This window comes from Sprattus sprattus (genome assembly GCF_963457725.1).
Source record: "Sprattus sprattus genome assembly, chromosome: 13".
NCBI classification, from domain to species: Eukaryota; Metazoa; Chordata; class Actinopteri; order Clupeiformes; family Clupeidae; genus Sprattus; species Sprattus sprattus.
In genome coordinates this window covers 1,181,287-1,196,486 of record NC_137911.1, presented here as the reverse complement: position 1 = coordinate 1,196,486, position 15,200 = coordinate 1,181,287, and positions in this window count along the sequence as shown.

The following is a 15,200-nucleotide window of genomic DNA, read 5'->3' as shown; positions in this document are numbered from 1 at the left end:
TCCTGTTTGCCGAGTGGATGCATGTACGGCCCCGGCAAACAGATCACAACAAAAAACAAAATGTTCAATGCCAGAAAAACTAAACATATCTAAGTATTGCAATATGCAACAGGCAAACCGACACACAGATGTCATGTCCCTGGTTGGTGAAATGATTCATCTGTGTGTTTGTTCGTGCTGATTCCCGACTAACAGACCCGCAGACTGATTCGTCATTTCCTGTTTGTTAGATGGATCAGGAGGAGCCTCCTGGGCCTGATCACTCCCCTCCTCAGCCCGCCCCGAAACGCCCCTGCAGACCGGCTCCAGAGCAACACCAGCATCGCCCACGCCGCCCTGCTCCCCATCCTGGGCCCTCAACTCAGTCATCATCCCCTTGACGACTTCTCCCGCTGGATGTGACGACCCCCACCCTGGTCATCGGCAGCTCCATGGTCCGAGATGTCCACACCCCCCCCTTCAACAAGCGGCCCCTGCAAGGTCCACTGCCTCCCCGGAGCCAGGCGTGTTCCAATCCCCACCCCCACCACTCTGCACGTAGTCTCTCTACCTGGTCTACCTAGAGAAACCCTCGGCCAACCGCACCCACTGCCACTGCATTGCTGTCCACCTACTCTACCCAATACCCTATGCTAGCATTTATGTACAATATACATTATTGCCTCCACCGAAATGTTTCTCTGTCCCTACATCCCCTACCCCTGTAACAGTAACCCTATTGCCACAGTAATCTGGTCTTGTCTGTATCATGTATTTACCACCAGATGTATGTACACATATGTCCAGTGACCAAATGCTGGCTGTGTATTGCCCCTGTTGCTTCCTTTCCCCTTCTGCCACACTACCCTTCCCCTTCCCCCCTTCCCCCCGTCCCACCTTCCTGTCTCCACCCGGCCGACCTCAAGCAGATGGGTCCCCCCTTATGTGCAGTGGTTCTGCTCAAGGTTTCTTCCTGCCTAACAGGGAGTTTTTTCTTGCCCCTGTTGCCGTTGTGCATGCACTAAGGGGGTTCAGGCTCTGGGCTCTGTTAAGCGCCGAGAGGCAATTGTATTGTTATGGCGCTATACAAATAAAATTGAATTGAATTGAATTGAATTGAATTGAATTGAATTGAATAAATATACCACAAAATAGCGCTCTAAGACCACAAATGGAAAATACGTGCATTGCCTGGGAGTCTAAACTGTAGCTACCAACACGATCCGAACACGTGGATCTCCGTGGTACAGTGTAGGAGACCGGCTAGAACAGGTCGATGCAAACGTACGTGAGGAAATGGCTAGTATGAAACCACTAGTGTCAATCAACAAAAACACGAAGAGAGCATTGCTAGCAGGAAAATAACATTATGCACTTACATCATCAGTAACGCATACGGCAACACAATGTTAACTTTATGTACTTAGCATTAGAGATTATAAGCACGTGGTATTAGACCATGAGGGCACGTATGGGCTGGCACGAAAAGGTTTCAAGTTCCCAAGTGTATTGTCAAATATGGCAAATTGACTTACTCATAGCCAGTTGTTCCCTCAGGAAGTCGCTCTCAAATAGTCATGTCTTTCAGCATCTCCTGCTGCCAGTCCAATTTCTGCCTGGCCATCTCCAGCTCATGGCGCAGTCTAGTTGACGTCAATTGGGCATTAGGAGCGAGTGTGGTCCTAGCTAAACATTTGGGGGAAAGAATACAACTTTTCAATAAAAATGTTCACACCGCTAATTTCCAATAATGAAGGTTAATCATATGCAAATTCAGCGAGAAGGGAAATTGTTTTGTTAGTCTAAGGTTACTAGCTACGTAGTGTAACAGGTGGAACCAACCATAGGAAAAAGTTATATTAAATGAAATGTATTATTTAATTAAAGCTTCAAACAATTATTTCACACTGAAACACTTTCCACCGTGTTCATGACAATATTCTTAACACAGATACCCGTCCAACTCACCGGTGAGTTCTTCTAACTGAAACAAAAGGCACAATAACCAGAACACAAAATATCATTGCCCCGTACCAACATGCACTAAATCCACTGTGTGTTAATAACACTAGCAACATACATTCATAAATGCAATAAACTTATATACATAAATGCAACAAAAGAACGTTTTGTCCATTAAACACATTACACAATCAAAATTCTATGTTTTTCACATTCACTATGCTGTTCGTTGCACTGTTCTGTTCAACGTTTAGTTCAAAATGGTTGAGCCACGGTCATCAAAGTGTATGGAAATGTTCCCAAGATGCATAGTAACGTCCCGGACACTTTGCAGCTCATTGACGATGTGGAGTCTCATGTGGGAGGGTATTACTTACCACAACATCAATCAGTAGCGTGGGAGAGGGAGGGAGGGAGAGAGAGAGAGAGCGAGAGAGCGAGCAAGTGTGCTCCACGCACATCAGGGGCTGTAGTGGTGGAAACGGCTAGCTGTCCTCGTTCGTTGGCGTGGTGTAGTCTCAGATGTTGGCGACGAGCTAGTTTCTAAATATTAATACACTTTGCTAGCTAGCGAGGACATTCCGCCTCACACTACAACGTGCTACACTTCTTAGCAGTAACACCGGGCGATCTTCAGAGCTGGTGATGTAAATTCTTGCTTCCTCCACACGGCCACTCTACCGTAGTTCATCTGTAACATCCGTAACACGGACACTAACAGACCTAACAAACTTCGAGCTAAACTTGCAATTAACTGACTTATCCTACCGTCACTCTTTCTCAATCACATGTGAGCTAGCCGGGCGCCGCCATCTTCTCTCTTAACATTCTCCGTTTGCCTCTTGTCCCGCCCTCTCCGCTCTCTCCATTGGCCCCTGCGATAACTTTGGGATATCAATCTCTGTTCCACACCCAATAGCACCACATAACTTGACCATAGGTCCAGCCAATCAGTGACTGGAAAGTTGGTGCACTGGCCAATGGAGAGAGCGGAGAGGGCGGGACAAGGGGCAAACGGAGAATGTTAAGAGAGAAGATGGCGGCGCCCGGATAGCTCACATGTGATTGAGAAAGAGTGACGGTAGGATAAGTCAGTTAATTGCAAGTTTAACTCCAAGTTTGTTAGGTCTGTTAGTGTCCGTGTTACGGATGAACTACGGTAGAGTGGCCGTGTGGAGGAAGAAAGAATTTGCATCACCAGCTCTGAAGATCGCCCGGTGTTACTGCTAAGAAGTATAGCACGTTGTAGTGTGAGGCGGAATGTCCTCGCTAGCTAGCAAAGTGTATTAATATTTAGAAACTAGCTCGTCGCCAACATCTGAGACTACACCACGCCAACGAACGAGGACAGCTAGCCTTGTGTGATGAGCTTGATGTGCGTGGAGCACACTTGCTCGCTTGCTCTCTCTCTCTCCCTCCCTCCCTCTCCCACGCTACTGATTGATGTTGTGGTAAGTAATACCCTCCCACATGTGACTCCACATCGTCACTGAGCTGCAAATTGTCCGGGACGTTACTATGCATCTTGGGAACATTTCCATACACTTTGATGACCGTGGCTCAACCATTTTGAACTAAACGTTGAACAGAACAGTGCAACGAACAGCATAGTGAATGTGAAAAACATAGAATTTTGATTGTGTAATGTGTTTAATGGACAAAACGTTCTTTTGTTGCATTTATGTATATAAGTTTATTGCATTTATGAATGTATGTTGCTAGTGTTATTAACACACAGTGGATTTAGTGCATGTTGGTACGGGGCAATGATATTTTGTGTTCTGGTTATTGTGCCTTTTGTTTCAGTTAGAAGAACTCACCGGTGAGTTCTGTGTTAAGAATATTGTCATGAACTAGTGGTTTCATACTAGTCATTTCCTCACGTACGTTTGCATCGACCTGTTCTAGCCGGTCTCCTACACTGTACCACGGAGATCCACGTGTTCGGATCGTGTTGGTAGCTACAGTTTAGACTCCCAGGCAATGCACGTATTTTCCATTTGTGGTCTTAGAGCGCCATTTTGTGGTATATTTATGTAACTGCATTGTAATTATGATATTTTTAATACAGTAAGTAATAAAACAAAAAACAGTAACAGGATGATTTTGAACTCAGAAAACTATCTTCCAAAGACCATCACACTTACTAGTGTGCCACCCACATGCCTATATTTTCCACTAATCATCCTCTGTCATTGTCTGTTTGTAGCAGCAAGAAAAAAGGACAAGGGCAGTCCACCAGAGGCGAAGAAAAGTCAGTCGCAGAAAACCGACTCAAGCGATTCATCCAAGTCAGGGCCTGATTCCTCCGACGCGTCATCCGACTCTTCTTCCGACTCTTCCTCCACGGAGGAGCTCTCTAGTTTTACACAGAGGTGTAAGGATGCCATAGAGGGGGACGAAAGCATTGTAACCAAATTAAAAGATATGAAGAGTCTGGCAAACTTTTGGCAGTAAATAAAAAAAAAACTAGCTGATCCCCTTATTTAAAGTTCCATTGTTGCTGTTGTGTTTAGCATATTAGAATGCATGTTTAAATGTGAATTTATTGTTAGTGTAGTTTTTTTAAATAAATGTTATCCAATTTCACTTCATTCCCTCGATGCTGTGTTGTGTGTTTTTGCCATTGATATGTTTAACAACCTAACGTTTGAGGTCATTTTTGGAGTTGTTGCTGCAGAAGTGTTGACTAATGGTATGTCCCTCAGTAACAGGCCATTTGTAAATGCTTATAAAGTATAGAGAGTCTCAACTTTATATCAACCCATGCATAACACTTTACTAATGATAAGTAAATGGTTTCTATAGTGTATGTTCCTCAGTAACGGGCCTTTTGTAAATGCTTATAAAGTATAGACAGTGCCAACTTTATATTAACCCATGCAAAACACTTTACTAATGGTAAGTCAATGGTTTCTATAGTATGTTCCTCAGTTACTGGCCATTTGTAAATGCTTATAAAGTATAGAGAGTGCCAACTTTATATTAACCCATGCAAAACACTTTACTAATGGTAAGTCAATGGTTTCTATAGTATGTTCCTCAGTTACTGGCCATTTGTAAATGCTTATAAAGTATAGACAGTGCCCACTTCATATCAACCCATGCAAAACACGTTACTAATGGTAAGTAAATGGTTTCTAAAAACCTATATTAAGCATAAACTAAGGTGTTACATGTGCTCACATATATTATTTCACGTACGAATTGGACGATAGCTTATGCATGACAAAGATTATTCATGATGACTCATAAATGGTGAGCAGACCATCAGCACATACCTTATAAAGGATATTATGAAGCATTACTAACTCATTGACACTTGCTTGCTTAATCATTTGTAAATTATTTACAAAATGTGAGCAGACCATTATTATATACCTTATTGATGATCTTATAAATAATTAGAAAATGGTTTGAAAAATGTTCATACACACATGACTACTCGTTTACAAATAGCTTACTAATGTCCTTATAAATGATCTTTTAGATCGTTAGAAAATCATTTGAAACATGTTCATATATACATCTGTACTCATTTCAAAACAGCTTACTCATGTCCTTATATATGATATTATAGATCATTTGAAAAATGTTTGTAAATACATTAATACTCATTTATAAATCGCTAACTAATGTCCTTATAAAAAACTCTTATAAATCATTAGAAAACAGGTTCATAAATACATTACTACTCATTTACAAATACATTACTAAGGTTTGTAAATGTTGGGGTAACGATCTGTAAATGATAAACAAACTATGAACAAATGCTTCATAAATGGTTTATTACGGAGGGTTATTATAAAGTGTTACCGAATCTCCATCATTTGGTGCCATGCTCTGTTCAATCATGCTCTTCAGTGGCAAAATGAGAGACACTCTTCTCCTCACACAACACTGTGGTGGCTGTCCTCAAAGGATGCAACAGGTTCACAAGGCCTTCAGCATCTCTGACATCGCAGCTGTCAAGTGTGTCAATGCTTCGGGCGTTTTGTTTTAAATCTGTGCTGGTCAGAGCTGCTGTTATGGCAGCTTGCTGCTCGAGGTAACGAGACAGCATATCCAATGTGCTATTCCATCTCGTCGTAACGTCCATGATCAATTTGTGTGGTGGCAACTTTAGCTGTTTCTGCTTGGAAAATAACACCGCGGTAGCTGTTGAACTCCGATGAAAAAAAGCAGCCACACGTCTCACTCGCCCGATTAAACGAGCGACGCGGGGAACACCGAGACCAGCTTGGGTTGCAAGATTTATAGTGTGTGCAAAACACTTTATGTGCGGCTTCAATCCTGCCTCGCGCACGGCCACGTCCATATTACGTGCATTGTCAGTAACAATAGCGATGTCGTGGTTGGGTTTTTTAAGTTCCCAGTCAGTAACAGCTGTCTGTAAAACCTCAGCTATGTTTGCCCCCGTGTGGGACTCGAAAAGTGGGCGAGTCTGTAGAACAATATTTTCCATTTTCCAGTCATTGTTGATTGTGTTGGCTGTAATTGTGATGTAGCTTTGGGTACTTCTAGATGTCCAACCGTCTGACGTTCTGGCGATGCTTACTGCGTCTCGCAGGATCTGCACTATCTTGCTCTTTGACTCTTCATAGAGTTTCGGGATCACTGTACGAGTAAAATGCGTGCGTGATGGGATGGTGTATTTGGGTTCTAGTGTGTGGAGGAGTCGCCGAAATCCTTCATTTTCTACCACAGAAAATGGCCTCATATCTGCTGCAATGAAAACACCTATGTCTCTTGTTATTGCTGTGGCTCTGGCGCTTGACTGTGGAAGTTGAGGTCCGAATGTGTTTTTCAACGTTGTCTGGTTTGCTGGTGTTTTCTTCGCAGGTGCAGGTAATGATTTGTGGTGGTGCTGTAAATGTCTCTGCATTGTGCTCGTATTAGCCGCGCTGTACGGCATTATTTGCATACAGTGTTTGCATATTGTCCGTGTCTTATCAATCACTCTCTTGCCATCAATAATTTCCGCCGGGAACCCAAAATGCTGCCAAACAAACGATTTGAAAGTGGTGGGGGCATCTTCAACAGTAATACCTGTATTTTCCGACGTCATTTTGGCTGCTTGCTGGATAACGATTTGAAAGTGGCGGGGGCATAACAACAAAACCTGTGGCTGCTAGCTGGATAACAAATCTCGCGAGACCGATTTTTATAGCGACGAGCAATCTCGCCAAATTACATCTCGCGAGATCTCGTCACACGAGATCTCGTCACACCCCTATTATATACTACACGAACACTGTCAGGGCAAACTGAATATTGTAGGTCTTAAATTAAGCTCTCGACCGTTGTTGTTAGCTGGGTGCTAACGCTTTAATTGAAGATCCATGTAGAAGCTAGCTGCTAATCATAGGTCTCGGGAGACTGTTTAACTGGAAATATTTGTATGCAAATAAAGGTGTTTATGTCACAGGTAGGGAGTGGGCTGTGAACACCCTTTGTACTATTATGGCTGAGGAGCAAACCGTGTTTCCTAGAGAAGTCAGAATTCGGAGATTTTAAAAAGTATTATTTTATTAAATAAGTTTAAAAAGAGTCTTTGGTGCCGGGTCACTTCGAGGGCTCCGGCAGAGGGAGGGAGGTCACTAGCTAGGGGCTGGTGGTGAGGGCAGAGTGTCTTTCAGCAGGTGAAGGGGGCAGTCAGCAGCCAGACGGAGGGGTGCAGCAGTAGCTCCTCGCCTCGGGATGGCGGATGGGGCAGTAGACAGCCGGGCGGAGGGGTGCAGCAGTAGCTCCTCGCTTCGGGATGGCGGATGGGGCAGTGGGCAGCCGGGCGGAGGGGTGCAGCGGTAGCTCGTCACCTCTGGATGGGGGTTGGGGCAGTAGGCAGCAAGGCGGGGGTATACAGCAGTAGCTCGTCACCTCTGACAGGGGCTGGACAGCGGCAGCTGCGTAAAGTTTTGGGGCTAGAAGAGTTCAAATGTAGCCTACCCAGGCTAGTACGGTCAATTACCCAACACTGTAGGTTAGGAGCCAACACAGAACAGTGTAGGCACTTGGTGTAGCACTTCAAACAGAACAGGGCACTCTTAAGATAGACACTGCAAAAAGTAACACTGCAACCAAAGTCACTATAACTGTATATACAGCAGACCAATGACACTCCAAACAATAATCACAACAAACTACTGCCATCAGCAGTGAACTCACGTGGCTTATGTAACAGTCTGGGCAATGTTCTCTGAGGGTAGACTGGGTAGGCAACAATATACGAGGAGAGAGAGAGAGAGGGGGAGTGGCCGGTGGTCCAGGCAACAGGGGCAGCGTCAGAGCAGCTCTGCGTAGCCGTTAGCAGACGGCTAGTTCAAATCTTGTGTTCAAAACCAGACAGGGAGGGAGGCTACTTATCTCCACGATGACCGGGATGTCTCCTCTTACTCCGGTTAGCGGGACTTCCACAAGTAATGCAGCTAGAACGTTCGTGAAGTCCGTATTCCAATTCTGATACGTCGAGAGCTCCAAGAGACAATATGCCTGGCTTGTCGGGTTCCTCTTCCCGTCCTCGCTTCTCTCTTCCCGTCCTCGCTTTTCTCCTGTATTGGTGATCACCTGAATATAAAAGCACTCCACACACAGTCAACCAATCGCCAGCTTAATCCAGTCATGAACACCTGTAGCTAGTCTGCCAGGTGTAGCTCGTGAATTAATCTCGTTTGTTTACACCGGTGTCGCGTTTAAACCATTCCCCATGGAAACGTATTCCCAACGGCTGTGCCTCCCCCACTGCATTTAGTCACTCCGTGACATTTACACCACTTTTATACGTCTACATCGACTCGGTTTGTTGTTAATACACTATACGAACACTGTCAGGGCAAACAGAATATTGTAGGCCAAACTTGCTACTTGACACTCGCTACATGCTACGGTTGAGAGCTTAATTTAAGACCTACAATATTCAGTTTGCCCTGACAGTGTTCGTATAGTATATAAACAACAAACCGAGTCGATGTAGACATATAAAAGTCGTGTAAACACCTGTATTCAGCTGTGTGCTGGTGGCGGTTTTCTTCCCCTCAGTTGAGGTAGGGACCCGCCTTGATGGGGCGACTGACAGATTGCATTTTCATTTGAATTTTGCAACAGAAAGAGCGTGATGACAAGTAAATGCTAATGCAATACACTGGGGGTGCTGTTTAGCTACTTCATTGAATTACCATTTGAATAAAGAGTCGAAAAAACCGTGTCAATATGAAATGCAATGCAATAAGCGTTCATTCAAATTTTTATTCAAAATAATACAAACTGAATTGCGGATTGCATTGTCATTTGCACATTGAATTGCTATTTGACAACTGGTTTGCCATTTTAATTGCGGATTGCATTGTCACTTTGCACATTGAATTGCCATTTGACAAATGCATTGCCATTTGAATAAAGAGTCTAATAAACTTCCATAGAATTGGGAATGAACTATAGGCTATTAACTTATAGCAATACTAAGGAAGTTAATGTAAACAGCAGACGTTGGAGAGGGGCCGTTGGAGTGGAATGTTCCACGGCTCGCGCACAGTGCGATCCCTTTGATTAATTTGAACATTAGATTTTAGATTCTTTGATTATTAATTGTATATTGCTGATTGTTCTGTTGACCTGCTGTACGCAGATTGTTTTTTTATGTACCTTGGAACATTGGATGGCGAGCTACCCAAAGAGCGATTGAACTGCGCGGACTGGAGAAAGATAAGCCTCACATATACTGACTTTCACCATTGCACACACTATTTGTTTTGTCTGTTTAATTGTTTTATTTGATAATTAATAGAGCTCTCTTTTCTTTTGTATTATTGTTATTATTATTGTTATTATTATTATTATTATTGTTGTTATTCTTATATCTTTATATTTAATAAAACCATTGTATTTATAATAGATAGATTAGTCTTGTTGTCAGTTTTCTCCCCCCTCCAATGCCGAGCCTATTATTAGCCCTAAGGATATTGTATCTGTCATAACTGAACCATCATATATATTGTTACGCTCCTTAGAGTACAGGGGTGCTACAGTTGGAAACCACGATCGGTGTCCTAGCCTTCTTTCCATATGCACGATTGTATACAAGCGCAATGAATGTGTGTTAGCGCCCGTGGAGAATGGGAGATATAATTGCGGTTGTATATCCGTGTGTGAGTGCGTGCGTGATTGTATGCAAGTGCAATGTGTGTGTGTGTTAGCAGTCCTGGAAAATGGGAGAAACAGTTGCGTATGTACAGCCTTGTGCGTGTCTTTGTGTGTGTGTGTGTGCGTGCATGATTGTATTCAGGTGCAATGTGTGTGTGTTTGTGTGTGTAAGCGGTCGTGGATCTGGGTAGCAGAGTGTCTTTCATGTGCGTTCGCATTGGTCCTGCGACGTCAGATCAGAAGAAGCTAAAGTAGGTCTATCTTGTCTTCTTGTCTGCAAGTGTTCATTTCTCACAAAAGATAGTAACGCGGGTAACGAACTCATTTAGATTTCAGTAACTGTAACTGCGTTACTCGATTTAAACAAATACTTAGTTACATGCTCGTTACCGCTAAAAGTAGTGGAATTACAGTAACGCGTTACTCCCAACACTGAAGGTGACAAATGACCTGTTGCTAACCCTTGACTCAGGTGACAATGCCATTTTGGTCCTTTTGGATCTTAGTGCTGCATTTGACACTGTAGATCATGGTACACTACTACAGCGACTTGAACAGCGGGCTGGCATTAAGGGTACAGCTCTAAACTGGTTTCACTCCTACCTCCACCAAAGATCTTTCTCTGTATCCATAGGCCAGTACTCTTCATCCTCTGCCCCTGTGTCTTACGGTGTCCCCCAGGGATCCAGTTTGGGTCCAGTACTTTTCTGCCTGTATATGCTCCCTCTAGGTAACATCATCAGGAAATTCAATATTTCATTCCATTTCTATGCATATGACTCCCAACTATACGTCCCACTTAAATCCGGCAAATCCATGCAGCCTCTTTTATACTGTTTGGAAGAAACTAAAATCTGGATGGCTAACAACTTCCTTCAGTTAAATGATAACAAAACTGAAGTTATTGTCTTTGGGCCTTCAAAATCGAAAACTTTCATCCCTGCCAACCTTGGTCACCTGGCCCCCTATGTGAAATCCCATGCACGTAACCTAGGTGTTATTTTAGACTCCCACCTTAACCTGGACAAGCAAATCACATCTGTTGTAAAGACCAGTTTTTATCAATTAAGAATAATCTCCAAACTTAAGTCTGTTTTATCATACAATGATCTGGAAAAAGTCATCCATGCATTCATAACCTCCCGTCTAGATTATTGTAACTCCCTCTATGTTGGTCTCCCTCAGACACTGGTGGCACGGCTTCAGATGGTCCAAAATGCTGCAGCTAGGTTGCTCACCAACACAAAAAAACGTGAGCATATCACACCTGTCCTAGCCTCCTTGCACTGGCTTCCAGTCCAGTCAAGGATACAATTTAAAATACTGCTCATGGTTTTTAAGGCTCTCCATGGTCTGGCCCCCAGCTACATGGCCGATATCATTCATCCCCATGTAGCCCCCAGGTCCATCAGATCCTGCAGCCAAGGTTTCCTCCATGTACGGTCCCGGCTTAAACAAAAAGGTGACCGTGCCTTTTCTGTTGCCGGCCCTCAGCTGTGGAACCAACTGCCACTTGTCATTAGAAATGCCCCTTCAACCACACTTTTTAAATCCAGGCTCAAAACGCACCTTTTTACATTGGCCTTCCCTGTGTTCTAAGTGTCTCACCCTGTTATGTCTGTAATTAAGTGTTGTCTGTTGATTTATTCCATTTTATTATGTTTATTCTATTTTATTTAGTTTATTCCATTTTATCTTGTCTTATTGTATTATTCTTTCAATATCTAATGCACTATGTACAGCACTTTGGTCAGTGCAAGCTATGTTTAAATGTGCTCTATAAATAAACTTTACTTACTTACTTACTTACTTACTTACTAAAACATGCACTAAAGACCTTATGGACATGCTTGATTATTTTGACATCACCCAATATGTTGATTTTCCAAAGCACAACAAAGGTCATATTTTAGATCTGGTCTGTTGTTCTGGTATTACACCTGCCAATTTCAGTACTGCTGAACTACCCATCTCAGACCACAAAGATGTGCTATTTGACACCTGTCTGTCCATTAGAAAATCAAAAGTTCAGCGTGTCATGTCTTACCGCAACATCAAAAAGGTAGAGCCAGAGGCATTTACTTCACTAGTTGCCTCCTATCCTTGCCCTTCTTCCAAAGCTTCAGCAGCAGATCTGGTTGACCACTACAACAACTGCATGTCTACAGCTCTTGACAGTCTTGCCCCCTTAAAGACACGGACTGTTTCATTTGTGTACTCTGCACCTTGGTTCACTCCTGAGCTACGCCAAATGAAGTCCATGGGTCGACGTCTGGAACGGCTTTCAAAAAAGACTGGTCTTGCTGTCCACCAAGGGATGTACTCGGAGCACATACTTCAATACAAAAAAGCACTCTCTTCTGCCAAGAGCTCGCACTATGCTAGGGTCATTAATGAGGGAAAAGGAAACACCAGGGCTCTCTTTTCCACTGTGAATGGCCTCCTCAAACCACCTGATTGTACCATCCATCAGAGTGTCTCTGTTGAACGCTGCTCAGCCTTCCTGAACTTTTTCCATACAAAAATTGAGGCTATCCTCCAGCAATTGGAATGTTCAATTACTCAGCTGAAACAACCATGCTTGATGAACACTCTAGGATCTCACAACAATGAACTCTGTGAATTCAGTCTCCCTGCTGAAAGTACCATCTGTGGCCTCATAAAAAAGTGCAACTCCTCAACCTGTCAGCTGGACCCTCTTCCAACAAGCCTGGTTAAGAGCTGCCTGCCATCCATTGCTCCGTTGATTACATCAGTACTCACCACCTCTCTCCTCTCTGGCACTGTACCATCATCATTTAAAACTGCTATTGTCAGACCAATGCTGAAAAAACCTGGACTGGACTCTGACAACTTCAACAACTACAGGCCTATTTCCAACTTGCCTTTTCTCTCCAAAGTTCTTGAGAAGATAGTGGCAACTCAACTCCAGGATCACCTGAAGGCCAATGATCTCTTTGAGACATTCCAATCTGGATTCCGTCCTATGCATAGTAATGAAACGGCCATGATCAAGATTACTAATGATCTCCTCTGTGCAGCTGATGATGGACCTTCGCCCAGCGCTCACCCAGCAGAGTGCAGAAGTCCTTGTGAATGCATATGTGACATCCCGCCTTGACTACTGTAATTCCATCTTGTCTGGAATCCCAAATAAGCTACTCCACCGGCTCCAACTCATCCAGAATTCTGCAGCAAGGATTGTAACACGCTCTAAATCCATCAGCCATGTAACACCATTGCTTATGCAACTGCACTGGCTTCCAGTAGCCTACCGAATTAACTTTAAAGTCCTGCTCCTGGCCTACAAGTCCCTACACAACAGTACCCCCACCTACCTCTCTTACCTCCTGGAATATTACACTCCTGCCCGCTCACTGAGATCCTCCTCAGCAAGCCTACTTCATGTCCCTAAAGCGAACCTCAGCACCCTGGGAGAGAGGGCTTTCAGCTACATCGCCCCCAAGGTGTGGAATTCACTGCCAGACTACATCAGACACTGTGACTCAATTACTGACTTTAAAAGCAGACTTAAAACTAATTTCTTCAAGATAGCTTATGGACTGACTGACTGACTTTTATTTTTCTTATTTATTTCTATGTAATGACTTTAATTCTAATAACTTGTTTGTGAAGTGACCTTGGGTGTCATGAAAGGCGCATTAAATAAAATGTATTATTATTATTATTATTACAGGATAGGATAAACTTTTATTAATCCTGGGGGGGGATTATATTGCCAAAGCAGCAGGGTAGTGGGAATAGTAATCAATTATCTATATATATTATCACTGCCACTGGCACGAAGGAGATTATTACATGTGGCATTTATATTTTTGTTCAGTTGAACTGTTGCATAACATTAAGGATTTATTCATCTTTTTCAAAAAAGGTGCAACCTTATCGGGCCACACTGACTAACAGGCTAACTTCAGTAATATAAATCTGTCTGGCCCTGTTCAATGTTGGGAGATTCTTTAAAGGTGACCATGGTCTACCCAAACACCATACTGTGAGCTCAAAACAGGACATGTTCTATGGCATATGATGAGTGTTACATAGTCCTGGGGTTCTATTGGCTTCCTGCTCTGGTCTATGCACCTTTTGCTGTAGGTGGAGACTGGGCGTGGTCCTGTAACGAGTGGGGGCAGGCCTACTAGGATAAAAGCCATCCAGGTTCCCAAGATGGGGGCTCGCTCTCGCCTCGCAAAAGAACAGACACTGGCACACCCAATACTGTTGTCAATTGACTTTACTTGAACGCTCCGTTAACGTTGTTGATATTTTGGATCTTGTTTGTTTAGCACCGGGTGGTTATTTTCAGCACCTTATTAGTGGTTAGGTAGTTAGGGTAGGTAAGTAAGTTGGACTGCGGAAGACTCACTACTTGTTTTGCCTGTCCTGTGATTTGTACATCGGGCACGGGAGCCAGGCAAGTTCACACCATCAGAACAGCAAGCGTGAGGTTTTCTTTTTCTCTGTTTCCTTTCGATCTTATAACCACCCTGTTTGTGTATGGAATTGTGGCGTTTTCGTTTGTTCTAAGTAAATCTATAATTTTGTTAATCAAACCACACTGTGACTCCTTTTATGTTACTACTCCTGGTTGGGATATGTAACAGAAGTGGGGGCTCGTCCGGGATATGAATACATGCGTTATTTTTTTTTTCTCGCTAAAGCTCTTTGAGTTTTGAGGCGCATATTGATTTCCACTTCGTAATGGTGGAATTTTTTTTTCTCTCTGTCAACCGCGCATTGGTTGCCTTTTGACTATCATAGTCATCAAAACAGGTGTCATAGTGTGTGTTTTAGTATAGTGTGCCCAGCTCTGTCTGTGTTGCGATTTAACAGTTGCTTTTGTCTGTCGCTTCTGTGGCTGTTTCACGATTGCAAAATGTTTAGCCTTGACGCGTTTATTGATGCGCCGACTATCGAAGGGTTATCAAGTGTGAATCGGGATGAACTTGTTTTGATCTCTGGGCATTATAAAGTGGATGTCCATGGTAGGCCTAATAAAGCTGAACTGTTGGCAAGACTAATTGAGGCCTTGACTGCGCAAGGGGTTTTTGGTAACGTCGACAAGGGAGCTGGAGAGGCTGGCAAGCATGGCTCACCTGATGCAC